At 40.1% G+C, this 10,681-nt stretch overlaps 1 pseudogene across 1 annotated transcript; it reads right to left on the minus strand.

Annotated features, from left to right (window-relative positions):
- Positions 1–1,393: 1,393 nt before the first annotated feature.
- Positions 1,394–5,319, minus strand: LOC146522451 (uncharacterized; annotated as a pseudogene). The gene is made up of 2 exons (XR_014871309.1): positions 2,769–5,319; positions 1,394–2,677 (listed from the first exon to the last, which is right to left on the minus strand). The product of XR_014871309.1 is annotated as an uncharacterized LOC146522451 (transcript).
- Between the last annotated feature and the right edge of the window lie 5,362 nt (positions 5,320–10,681).

The following is a 10,681-nucleotide window of genomic DNA, read 5'->3' on the forward strand; positions in this document are numbered from 1 at the left end:
AGTCTAAGTGCCTTTTGTTTAGATGAACTGCTGGACTTCCAGACCAGCAGGTTTAGGGAAGTCGTTTATGGGGTCACATTCTGACCCCCCACACACACACACACACACACACACACACACACACACACACACACACACACACACACACACACACACACACACGCATACTTACAGACACACACACGGTACTCTTTGTTCACAAGTATACCTATGTAAGACGTCATGTGTTAATGAACCCATGTATATTCATGTAACCTCAATAAAAGAGCAGTGTTACGAGGGAGCGGACGAGAGCGACTGCGGTCAAGCAAAGGAACGGCGCTCGTCCAGTCCTCTCCCTCATGCATGAGTAACACAAAGAACTTTGGTGACTTGTGTCTTGCTTTTGCTGTGTAGTAGAATTGTCATCAACGTTCCAGCGAATAGGTTTATGCTACAAACCTATCACAAGAAAAATAGCTAAACTAATGAAGTGCATAGAGGCACTTGACCTCTTTGAAAAACTGTCATCCTATTATGAGCCATTGCTATATATAGAGCACGCCTATAAAAATAACTAATATGCTGAACCCTGTATAAAACAGCTGAAAACTACATGATGGAGAAGCTGAATTGAATATGAAAGTGCAAGTCTTTGCCACTGCGGGCAAAGCACGCAACCGCTGTGTGAGGTTGCGTTGCGGTCTCTTCTGGGCTGATGAGCAAGCTACACATTATCAGATTGGGAGCTGGCTGAGAACTCATCAAAGAGAGGGAAACAGAACTATGATAACTCAAACATGCAGCTATCCGTGAGTTCAGCTTCTTCCTCACAACTCAGATGCACAGCAGGTTTCCTGTATCTTGACTCATGTGTGTAGAGTGTTCATAGCATCAGCATCATGTTTTTGCTTATTTGTGTTGTTGGGTTGAAAAATAACTAAATAAACTTGTGATCATACCTTTGGATCACCATGGCACATACCACTGGCCATATGATTTATGCAGATGAAAAAAATGAGTGTGAATGTGCCTGACGTCGCTGTGTGTGTGTGCGCTGTGTAAAAGTAATTGTCTCCAACTGTGAGAGCAGGTGATTCTGCAGGTCACCAGCTATCGTAGTGGGGAAAAAAACAAAAAAGAAACAAAATTTACATTGTAGATCAAAAATAATCATAGGAAAAAGGTTTTGCGTTTCTCAGCCAACAACAACTACAATCTCATTTTCTGCTTTTAAGAAATGCAGAATTTAAAGGGAACAGCTCACCAAATAGCACTAAGTGGAAGAGAGATTTAATTCGGGCACATTCATCTTGTCCATGAAGAGGACTTGCTTTGGTATTTTGTTAGGTTACCAGGAAAAAACATGCAAATTCAAAACATTTGCTAGTCAATACACCTCTAAAAATATCTGGAAGGTCTGGTTCATGAGAAAGTCTCTTTCTTTACTACGGTATCGATTCTACTGGACTTGAATTTACCATAATTTGCATACTAACAGGGTGCTACTGTGGGACAAGATGATAACAGTTTCATTTGCTAATATAAGAATGACTTTTTCAAGCTTACTTTCAGTGTCACACAACAAATGGGTAATATCAAAAAATTGGAAAGAAGTTGTGTATTTTACAGTTTTTTCTGATTGCTTAAGCACATTTTTTGTAACTATTGGCTATTTTTGCAAACTCTACACACAAATAAGAAAACCTGTCACCCAATTATCAAAACATTGTAGTTCTCTTGCAAAAGCGAACACAGCTAGATTAACTCTTCACACCTTCGTAAAAATTGTGTTTTCGTATCAAACAGTACACACAAGCCATCATCTACTAAGCACACAATGCGCCAACTGCACACTGATGGTATGAATACAAAACACATCTGGCTTTTGCTTTCTCTGTGTACAGATGTCAATTTGAGGTCACACTTTTGTCATAGTGTCATGTAAACATACAAGGATCCAAACTTCAAGTATTGGTGTTTATTCACACTCATCAAAACCAAGACAAAGTCAGAACACAAAATAGGAATTTCAAAAAAAAAAAGACAATCAGCCTACATCATGTCGTCTTGCTGGGTCCGGCCACAAAATTTCGTCCACATCGCATGCGATATCCTCCAGTCCAAGGCACCGGGGAAAATATCTCCTTGAATGCCGTATCCAGGCCTGACATGATGCCTGGTCAATATCTCCACATGCCTCCTCCATTGCCTGTAAAAGGGCTACCTGTTGATGAGGATGACGGTCGTACACTTTCCAGCACCAGGCAGAGAAGAACTCCTCGATGGGATTTAAGAATGGAGAGTATGGAGGGAGGTTGAGTGCCATGAAGGATGGGTGGTCTGTAAACCAGTTGCGGACCAAAGCAGCCCTATGGAAACTAACATTGTCCCATATGATGACATATCGGGTCTGCTCTGGTCTCTGAACAGTGAGCATGTCATGCAAGGTGTCCAGGAATGCAATAATGTGTGCAGTGTTGTATTGGCCGTTGGTTGCATGATGGTGAACAACACCATTTTGGCTTATAGCTGCACACATGGTTATGTTACCACCACGTTGTCCTGGGACATTGATGATGGCACGGTGTCCAATAATGTTCCTGCCACGTCTCCTGGTTTTACTGAGGTTAAAACCGGCCTCATCTACAAAAAGTAGCTCATGTCCCGTTGCATCTGCTTCTAGTTCCATCACTCTCTGGACAAGACAAAACAAATGCAACACATCAGGCCCATGCACAGCACTACAGTATGCACTTCCAAATTCAGAACCAATGACACTAGCTTACCTGCACATAGTCATATCGCAGTTGCTTTACACGTTCTGTGTTTCTCTCGAAAGGAACTCTGTAAATTTGCTTCATTCTTATTCTGTGGCGCGCAAGTACACGACTTAGTGCAGAAATGCTTGCACTGTGTATATTTTGAAAGATGGTGTCATTATCAATTATGCGCTGCTGTATTTCGCGCAGTCTTATTGCATTATTGGCAATCACCATGTTCACTATATGGGTCTCTTGCTCTGGAGTGAACATTCAGCCTCTGCCCCCAACATCTGGACGTCAAGCAATTCTGTAAAGTAACAATTTCAGTATTTTTGCATGTATGGTACTGTTGTGTTTCTCATCAGAGCATGGCAGTGCTACAAAGTACTTACCGATTCTCATTTCGAAATGTCCTAATGATGCTTGCCACAGTGTAGCGGCTCAGTTTAGGCTGAACCCATTGGCCAACTTCCCTCAGGGTCATCCCATGGTTGATGACATGGTCCACTATTGTAGCTCTGATGTCATCAGTTATTCTGTTTCTTACTCTTCTTACCCTTCCTCTTTCCCCTCCTCGTCCTCTTCTTGCTCCTCCTTGTCCTCTTCCTCTAACTTCCTCTAACCCTCTTGCTTCTTCACCTCCACATCCTCTTCCTCCAACTTCTTCACCTCCACGTCCTCTTCCTCCAACTTCTTCACCTCCACGTCCTCTCCCTCGGCCTCCTCTGATTCTCACTCTTCTCACTCTTACTGCTCCTTCCATTGTACTCCACATAGACAGCTTACCTGTGACCTGTTTATAGTGCTTAGGCTGATTGCAAAGTGGACTAATTATCTAAAACAGTTTTCACATGTGAAAGTGTGCCAGACAGTTGGCAAAATAGTGTTAATAATAGCCATAAATGTGTATAGTTTTGCTAGGAGTGTGTTGGAAATTTGGTAATTGAGTGTAAGCAGTGAGTTGTGTTTAAAGTTCTGCAAAAAGAGTGTTGTGCAGTGAATTGTGCCTACAGTTTTGCAAAGTGTGTGTTACAAAATTGCAAACTGAGTGCAAAGCAGTGTTTGTGCTTTTAGTTTTGCAAACTCAGTGAGTGGCTTTGCTATAAGTATTAATAGTTTTAGGAATTGTGCTATAAGAATCACAGTTAGGGTTAAAGCCATCAGAAAAAACTGTAAAAGTTCCTTTAAATTGTGCAGTCCACACATTTTCAATGTGGTTAAGCTTGAGATGTTGGGAAGGTCATTCCAGAAACTTAATGTTTCTGATTCTGGGATCATTGTCCTGCTAGAACACCCAATTCTGTACAATTTTCAACTGTCTAGCTGTTGGTTTGAAGTGAAGTTGAAGAATTGGAAGTAGTCCTTCTTCATTATACAGAAAACCGAGTTAACGATAAAAACGATAACAAAATAACGCTGAAAACAGATAAAAACCCTGAAAACCATACATTTCACACCTGAGCCTCAACTCTCGCGGCCCGGTACCAAACGACTCACGGACCGGTACCGGTCCGAGGCCCGGGGGTTGGGGACCGCTGTCCTAGAGTATTTAAAAGTAGAATGAGAGGGAGAGCCTTCAGCTTTCAGGCCCCTCTTCTGTGGAACCAGCTTCCAGTTTGGATTCGGGAGACAGAAACTATCTCTACTTTCAAGATTAAGCTTAAAACTTTCCTTTTTGCTAAAGCATATAGTTAGGGCTGGACCAGGTGACCCTGAATCCTCCCTTAGTTATGCTGCAATAGATGTAGGCTGCCGGGGATTCCCATGATGCATTGAGTTTTTTCTTTCCAGTCACCTTTCTCACTCACTATGTGTTAATAGACCTCTCTGCATTGAATCATATCTGTTATTAATCTCTGTCTCTCTTCCACAGCATGTCTTTTATCCTGTCTTCCTTCTCTCACCCCAACCGGTCGCAGCAGATGGCCGCCCCTCCCTGAGCCTGGTTCTGCCGGAGGTTTCTTCCTGTTAAAAGGGAGTTTTTCCTTCCCACTGTCGCCAAAGTGCTTGCTCATAGGGGGTCATATGAGGCGACTTTTGTTGTGATTTGGCGCTATATAAATAAAATTGAATTGAATTGAACAAACAAAAAAACATCAGCCCATAAAAATGAAATATCACCAACAGCCAAGACCAGACCAGGTGTGCGTAGGAGAGTGTCTTGTTTACCAGTTGGAATGGCAGTGGGTGAAATCCCTCAACTTGTTAAAGCACTCTGAGCTAGCAAGCAAGCAACGGTAATTATTTTACTCTTTTCTTTTTTACTTATGCAGTTTTTCATGTCTTCTAGGATACAGATACCGCTCACATTTATTTTCAAACTGTATTTTTCTCTCTCTTTTTTAATGTTTACATAGATTTAAAAAGAGGTGATAGTCTTTCATTTGTTTTGTTTTCCTAACAGGAAAAAACATGCAAATTCATCTACATGAAATTCAACACCTCTGAAAGTTTCTCAAACGGTCTTTTATGCCCTTGCTACTTCCGCATTATTATTATGTGGCTACTGCTGGATATAAATCAACAAACTTTCCACACTCATATGTGACTTCATGGCATGAGGTGCAAACAGAGGCTTTTTTGTTTGTCTCATGAATGATGGGTATCGAAAACCGGTTCTTGTTGAGAACCGGTTCCCACTGTTTCAATTCCTTGGAATCGTTTGCCATTTTTGCAAACGATTCCCTTATCGATTCCAGTCGCCCCGAATGACGTCACCACGTTGCGGAGCGTCATTTACCTGGCAGGAAACATGGCGGCTCAAACGCTAAAAAGTTTGGTTATACTTTACGAGAACGGATGACAACAGGGCAACTTGCAATACTTGCAAAGTAGATATTTCATTTAATGGAGGAAACACTACGAATATGCAAAAGCATTTGCTCACAAAACACGCGATAACCTTAAATAAATGTCGTGTTTTTAATTCCGCTCCGGACTCGTGAATCTCAACCCAGCAGCAGCGGTAACGTTTGCACGTCCTCTCCCGTTAATACGGCAGGTAAATAATCAACTAACAGTGCATATTATGTTAGCGCGATCTGCCTTATTACCAGTGTTGGGTAAGTTACTTTAAATTAGTAACTTAGTTACATTACTAGTTACTTCTATCAAAAGTAACTCAGTTACTTCAAGTTACTCGTTACTTTCAGAGTAACTAGTTACTAGGGAAAGTAACTTTGGTTTTACTCAGAATTCTCTTGTTAATGTGTTGCTTCCGTAACTGGATACCCAGCAAGATTGCCAGTCTTCTAGCTTGCTTACTTGCCACAAGTGCACTGTGCCACCTACCAATAGAAAGGAAAAAATAATGTGCACATTTCCACGAGAGAAATCCCACGCCTGAGTCTATCCTAGCCCGCTTTTTACATCCAACACAAAAACTGCAGTCATGGTGTTTTCGATTGTACTCAGAACTCGGAAATTCTGCCTTCTGAATATGAAGATGTAGGCAACACCAGACTGCAGATGAGCTGCATACAGGGCTGGACTGGGACAAAAAAAATCGTCCCGGGCATTTTGGCTAGAGACCGGCCCACCATTATAGGAAAAATCATAAAGCCTTTGAATGAAAATAAACACTGTTGTGACAGTGATGTACACTGTTCTGATGGTATATATGTATCAATCTATCAACGTTTGTTGTAAGACTCAGATAATTTTTTTTTTTTTAAAGTGAGACATTTTAAATGAGAATAAGAAAAGTATTTCCTTGTGCCCCCCTTTCCCTTTTAATGCCCTACATGGAACCCTGGCAACACTTTGCTAGACCTGCCCCTGCACAGTTACCAGCTGTCATCTCCTGGTTTCATCTTCATGTTTCCCTCTCACCACATATTCAAACCGATATCATGACCAGCAGGTTTACAGCTGTGGCTCCAGCAAACATCAGCTGATACTTAATTAATATTAAATAAATTCTAACAACAGCTGATCAAGCTTAAAAGTGCTGCTGTTGTTTACCGTGACATCCGCTGGTTTCCTCTTTCTGGCGCAAAGTGGGCGATAAATAAACAAGAGAGAAAAGCCGATCAGCTGATCATTGATCAGTTTCATGATTGAAGTACAAACAGGAGAGGGGGGGGGGGGTGAGAGGATGAGAGAAGAAGAGGCAGCTGTGCAGCGTAAACACAGAATAACTCCAACTTTGTGTCTTTTTCATTGTAGCTGAAGTCCGGGACAAACTGGGTTCCTTTTCAGCTCACCCACCCAGCTGTATAGAAACTCCGTCATGCTAGCTAGCACGCAGTACGAAAAAGTCAGCATAACGAAAATAAACTCCACCTAAACTTGGTTCATATCTGACCCAGATGGACTGCAGGTTATAACTTCTTACCTGAAGTTCAGTTCACCTGACACTCTCGGACCAGCGGCCGCTTCGGGTCTCTCCTCTTGCCTCCCTTTTCCTTCATCCACCTGCTGGCTTCCACCACTTGCTAATGTTATTGAATCTGTGGAAGCTCCGCGATAGCCACCACACGAAGTAACGAATAACGAGCCTATCTAAATCCCAGTAACGAGTAACGCGTTCCTGGTTTTGGCATAATAACTAGTTACCGTGCGCGTTACCGCAATAATAACGTAGTTACTGTAACGCGTTACTTAATAACGCGTTAGTCCCAACACTGCTTATTACAAAACCTGCCATTACTGTGCATTTAGGTGATCATGATGAGACAGACAGAGTCTGGCTCAGATGCTGGCAGTTCTCGCTGCAGTCTACCGGTAGCGTCTCCTTTCAGGCCAGGATAGACGAATGTCACCGAGCAGTGACTAAGTTTGTGGTAAAAGGCTTGCACCCATTTGCCACAGCAGATGCCCCCGATTTTCGGTAAGTGAATGTGTTTAATTGTAGGCAGGGACATTATTGGATATTCTTGTGTAATTGCTACAGAAGAATATTTATTTTATTATTTTACATTCACAATTTTTTTCCTGGGGACCCTGTGACACCCCATTGAAGAGCCGTAGGTTGGATCTGTTAAGATCTCACTGTTGGGTTTGTAAGGCCATGTTACTCCTAAATTTCTATCTTGTTCAAAGAGAAGATATAAAACAAAGTTCTAAGCTAATTGACCTTAGTGTTCTCCTTTTTTTAAAAAAAAATAATCGATAAGAGAATCGATAAAGAATCGAATCGTTAAACAGAATCGAAAATGGAATTGGAATCATGAAAATCTTATCAATACCCATCCCTACTCATGAATGAGCCTGTGATGGATTTAAATTCAGTGATGCACAGGTATTAATTGTACAGAGGAAGCAATTCTTCCAGGAAAGAAGTGGGATTTCCCCCTGTCTGATTTCACATGAATCCCTCTCTGATAAATTATTTTTATCCTTGATAGCAATGAAAATAAATAAAAATTCTTCCCCAATTCTGCACCGAAAAAATGTTCGGTGTTGGATTTACTTAATTCAGTAGTGGACATTGGTTGAACACAGACGTTTTGCTTTTGCAGCAACTTAAACAACTGAGTTAAATTAAACCTTGTCAGGGGCTGGGTCTGAGACCCACTGTTTTGTGTTTTGCGTTATTATTAATGGTTGGTTTTTTTCAGTTCATCACTGCTAGTGTTTTTGTTTATGTGGTTTGGTTTTCCCAGTTTAGGTTTTACTTTAGTTCTAGCTCCTATTCGCCTTACCTTGTTTTGTGTTCATGTTTTGTTTTCAGCCAAATAAACGGGCCTGTTCCATAAATATACTGGTGTGTCCCACATCAGGCCATTGTTCTAAATACACCAAAGATGCTTAGGTAAATCCAAGAGATGGCCAGTCTCCATTTTTCAGTGTGTTTTAATGGCTACAACAACAGTCTAGAGCTCAAACAACAATTAATTCAGAAACTTACTTTGACAACTCAGTGATCAGTGAGAGTTGACTCTGTAGGTGATACTGGATCCTGTTCCATTTTGAGTTTTAAATGAGCCACTAAGCACTACTCTTTTAGAGCAAAAACTCTAGTTTTGACTACAACTGTGGTTAGAACTTTCCATGCACTGATCATGAACATGAATAACATGGTAATTTGTGGCTTTTAATATATTTCTTTGAACTTTTCTTCTTTCAGGGTGCAATGATTGTACGACATACATCTTTATTTTGGATTTACACGACTGAATTTATTTTGGATTGGCTCTAATACACACAGGGTCAAAAGTATACATGCAGCCTCAGATATATACATGCAAATATATGCAGACACCCCAAGAAATATTTTGCTGGCTGCACCTCAACCAGAGTTTTTTGCTATCCATCAACCATATTTTGCGATAATTCTGGCTGAATATTTGACTGCTCTTTTGGTAGAAATTCTGTTTCTTTTACAAGTTCCTTTAAATTGTGCAGTCCACACATTTATACAGTGGCTTGCAAAGTATTTTACTTCGGCCCCCTTGAACTTTCCCACATTTTGTCACATTACAGCCACAAACATGAATCAATTTTATTGGAATTCCACATGAAAGACCAATACAAAGTGGTGTACACGTGAGAAGTGGAACGAAAATCATTCATGATCCCAAACATTTTTTACAAATAACTAACTGCAAAGTGGGGTGTGCGTAATTATTCAGCCCCCTGAGTCAATATTTTGTAGAACCACCTCTTGCTGCAATTACAGCTGTCAGTCTTTTAGGGTATGTCTCTACCAGCTTTGCACATCTAGAGACTGAAATCCTTGCCCATTCTTCTTTGCAAAACAGCTCCAGCTCAGTCAGATTAGATGGACAGCGTTTGCCACTGTATATCCAGTACTACTTGGTTGAACTGATGTCTTGGAATTTGCAGTAGTTTGGAATTGGCTACAACAGACATTTACGATGTGTAAATCTTGAAAACTCATTCGTAGATCTTCACTGAGTTCCACTGTTCTGAGTACTTTATCCAGCTAGTGTTGTCAAGCAATCGTTTTTATGCCGCAAAGAGAAACTACTAGATATACTCAATCATGACCTCTAACAAGAAATTAAGAGGCTTTAATTTTAAGTGGACCACATGACTGAAACTCCCCTTTCTGTCAGTGTAAAAAACATTTAACTACCCATCAATCCCTGAAACATCTTATATCTCAAATGGAATTTCAACAACACATCTCAGCTTTTCTACATAATAAATACACAAAATTACAGAAAATGTTCTGGCAGCCCACTGTGCAGACTGCCCCGTATTTATAAAACAGAACATTTTCATTAATGAATAAAAATGTTCTCCTTATTTTTCTTCTCATTTAATTAAATTCACACCAACATCTGATTACTGGCTGAAGAAAGTGTTTGTGGAAAATTCTGTCTCAGGAATTTGGTCATATATATACTGTCCTGCTATTTTGTATTTGTGTGTATATGCTATATATTTTATATTAAACTGTATGTTTATACAGAAAAGATTTGCTGTCTTCTTTTTGTTGCTCGTGTTAGTTCTGTAGTCAGTGAGAGGAAAGCCAAGTTAGGACACATGAGCCTGTGGATTGGGTGGGGCAAATTTCAGTATCTAATATCTGAAGTCAAATTAAAACAGGTGTAGTTAAGCATGGCTGTCCAACAGTTTGTCTACTGCGTCTCTGTGATGACCATTCTCTTATATAAAGGTGAGAAAGTCAGATTTTTATTTGGAGTACACATTTTCTTATTACCTAGCTCTTTAAAACTACTGTAAATTATTTTAAAGCTCTATCTGGATACTGTGAAATAACCTGAGGTTAAGTAGAAATATACTTGTGTCTAAAAATGTACTCAGAGTAAGAAAGTAAAAAAGTAGCTCCTTTATAATTATACTCCTTTATATTATTTATAATTATACAATTATACTAACCATTTTTAGGCACAGGTAACTGAACCTTCTGATATTTTAATATAATACAAAAATACCAATGCTATTCAAATCTAAATTTGAATTGAAATGAATACACTCAGCTTGAATCTGTTTTTTAGGACACA

This window comes from Neolamprologus multifasciatus, chromosome 3, assembly GCF_963576455.1.
Source record: "Neolamprologus multifasciatus chromosome 3, fNeoMul1.2, whole genome shotgun sequence".
NCBI classification, from domain to species: Eukaryota; Metazoa; Chordata; class Actinopteri; order Cichliformes; family Cichlidae; genus Neolamprologus; species Neolamprologus multifasciatus.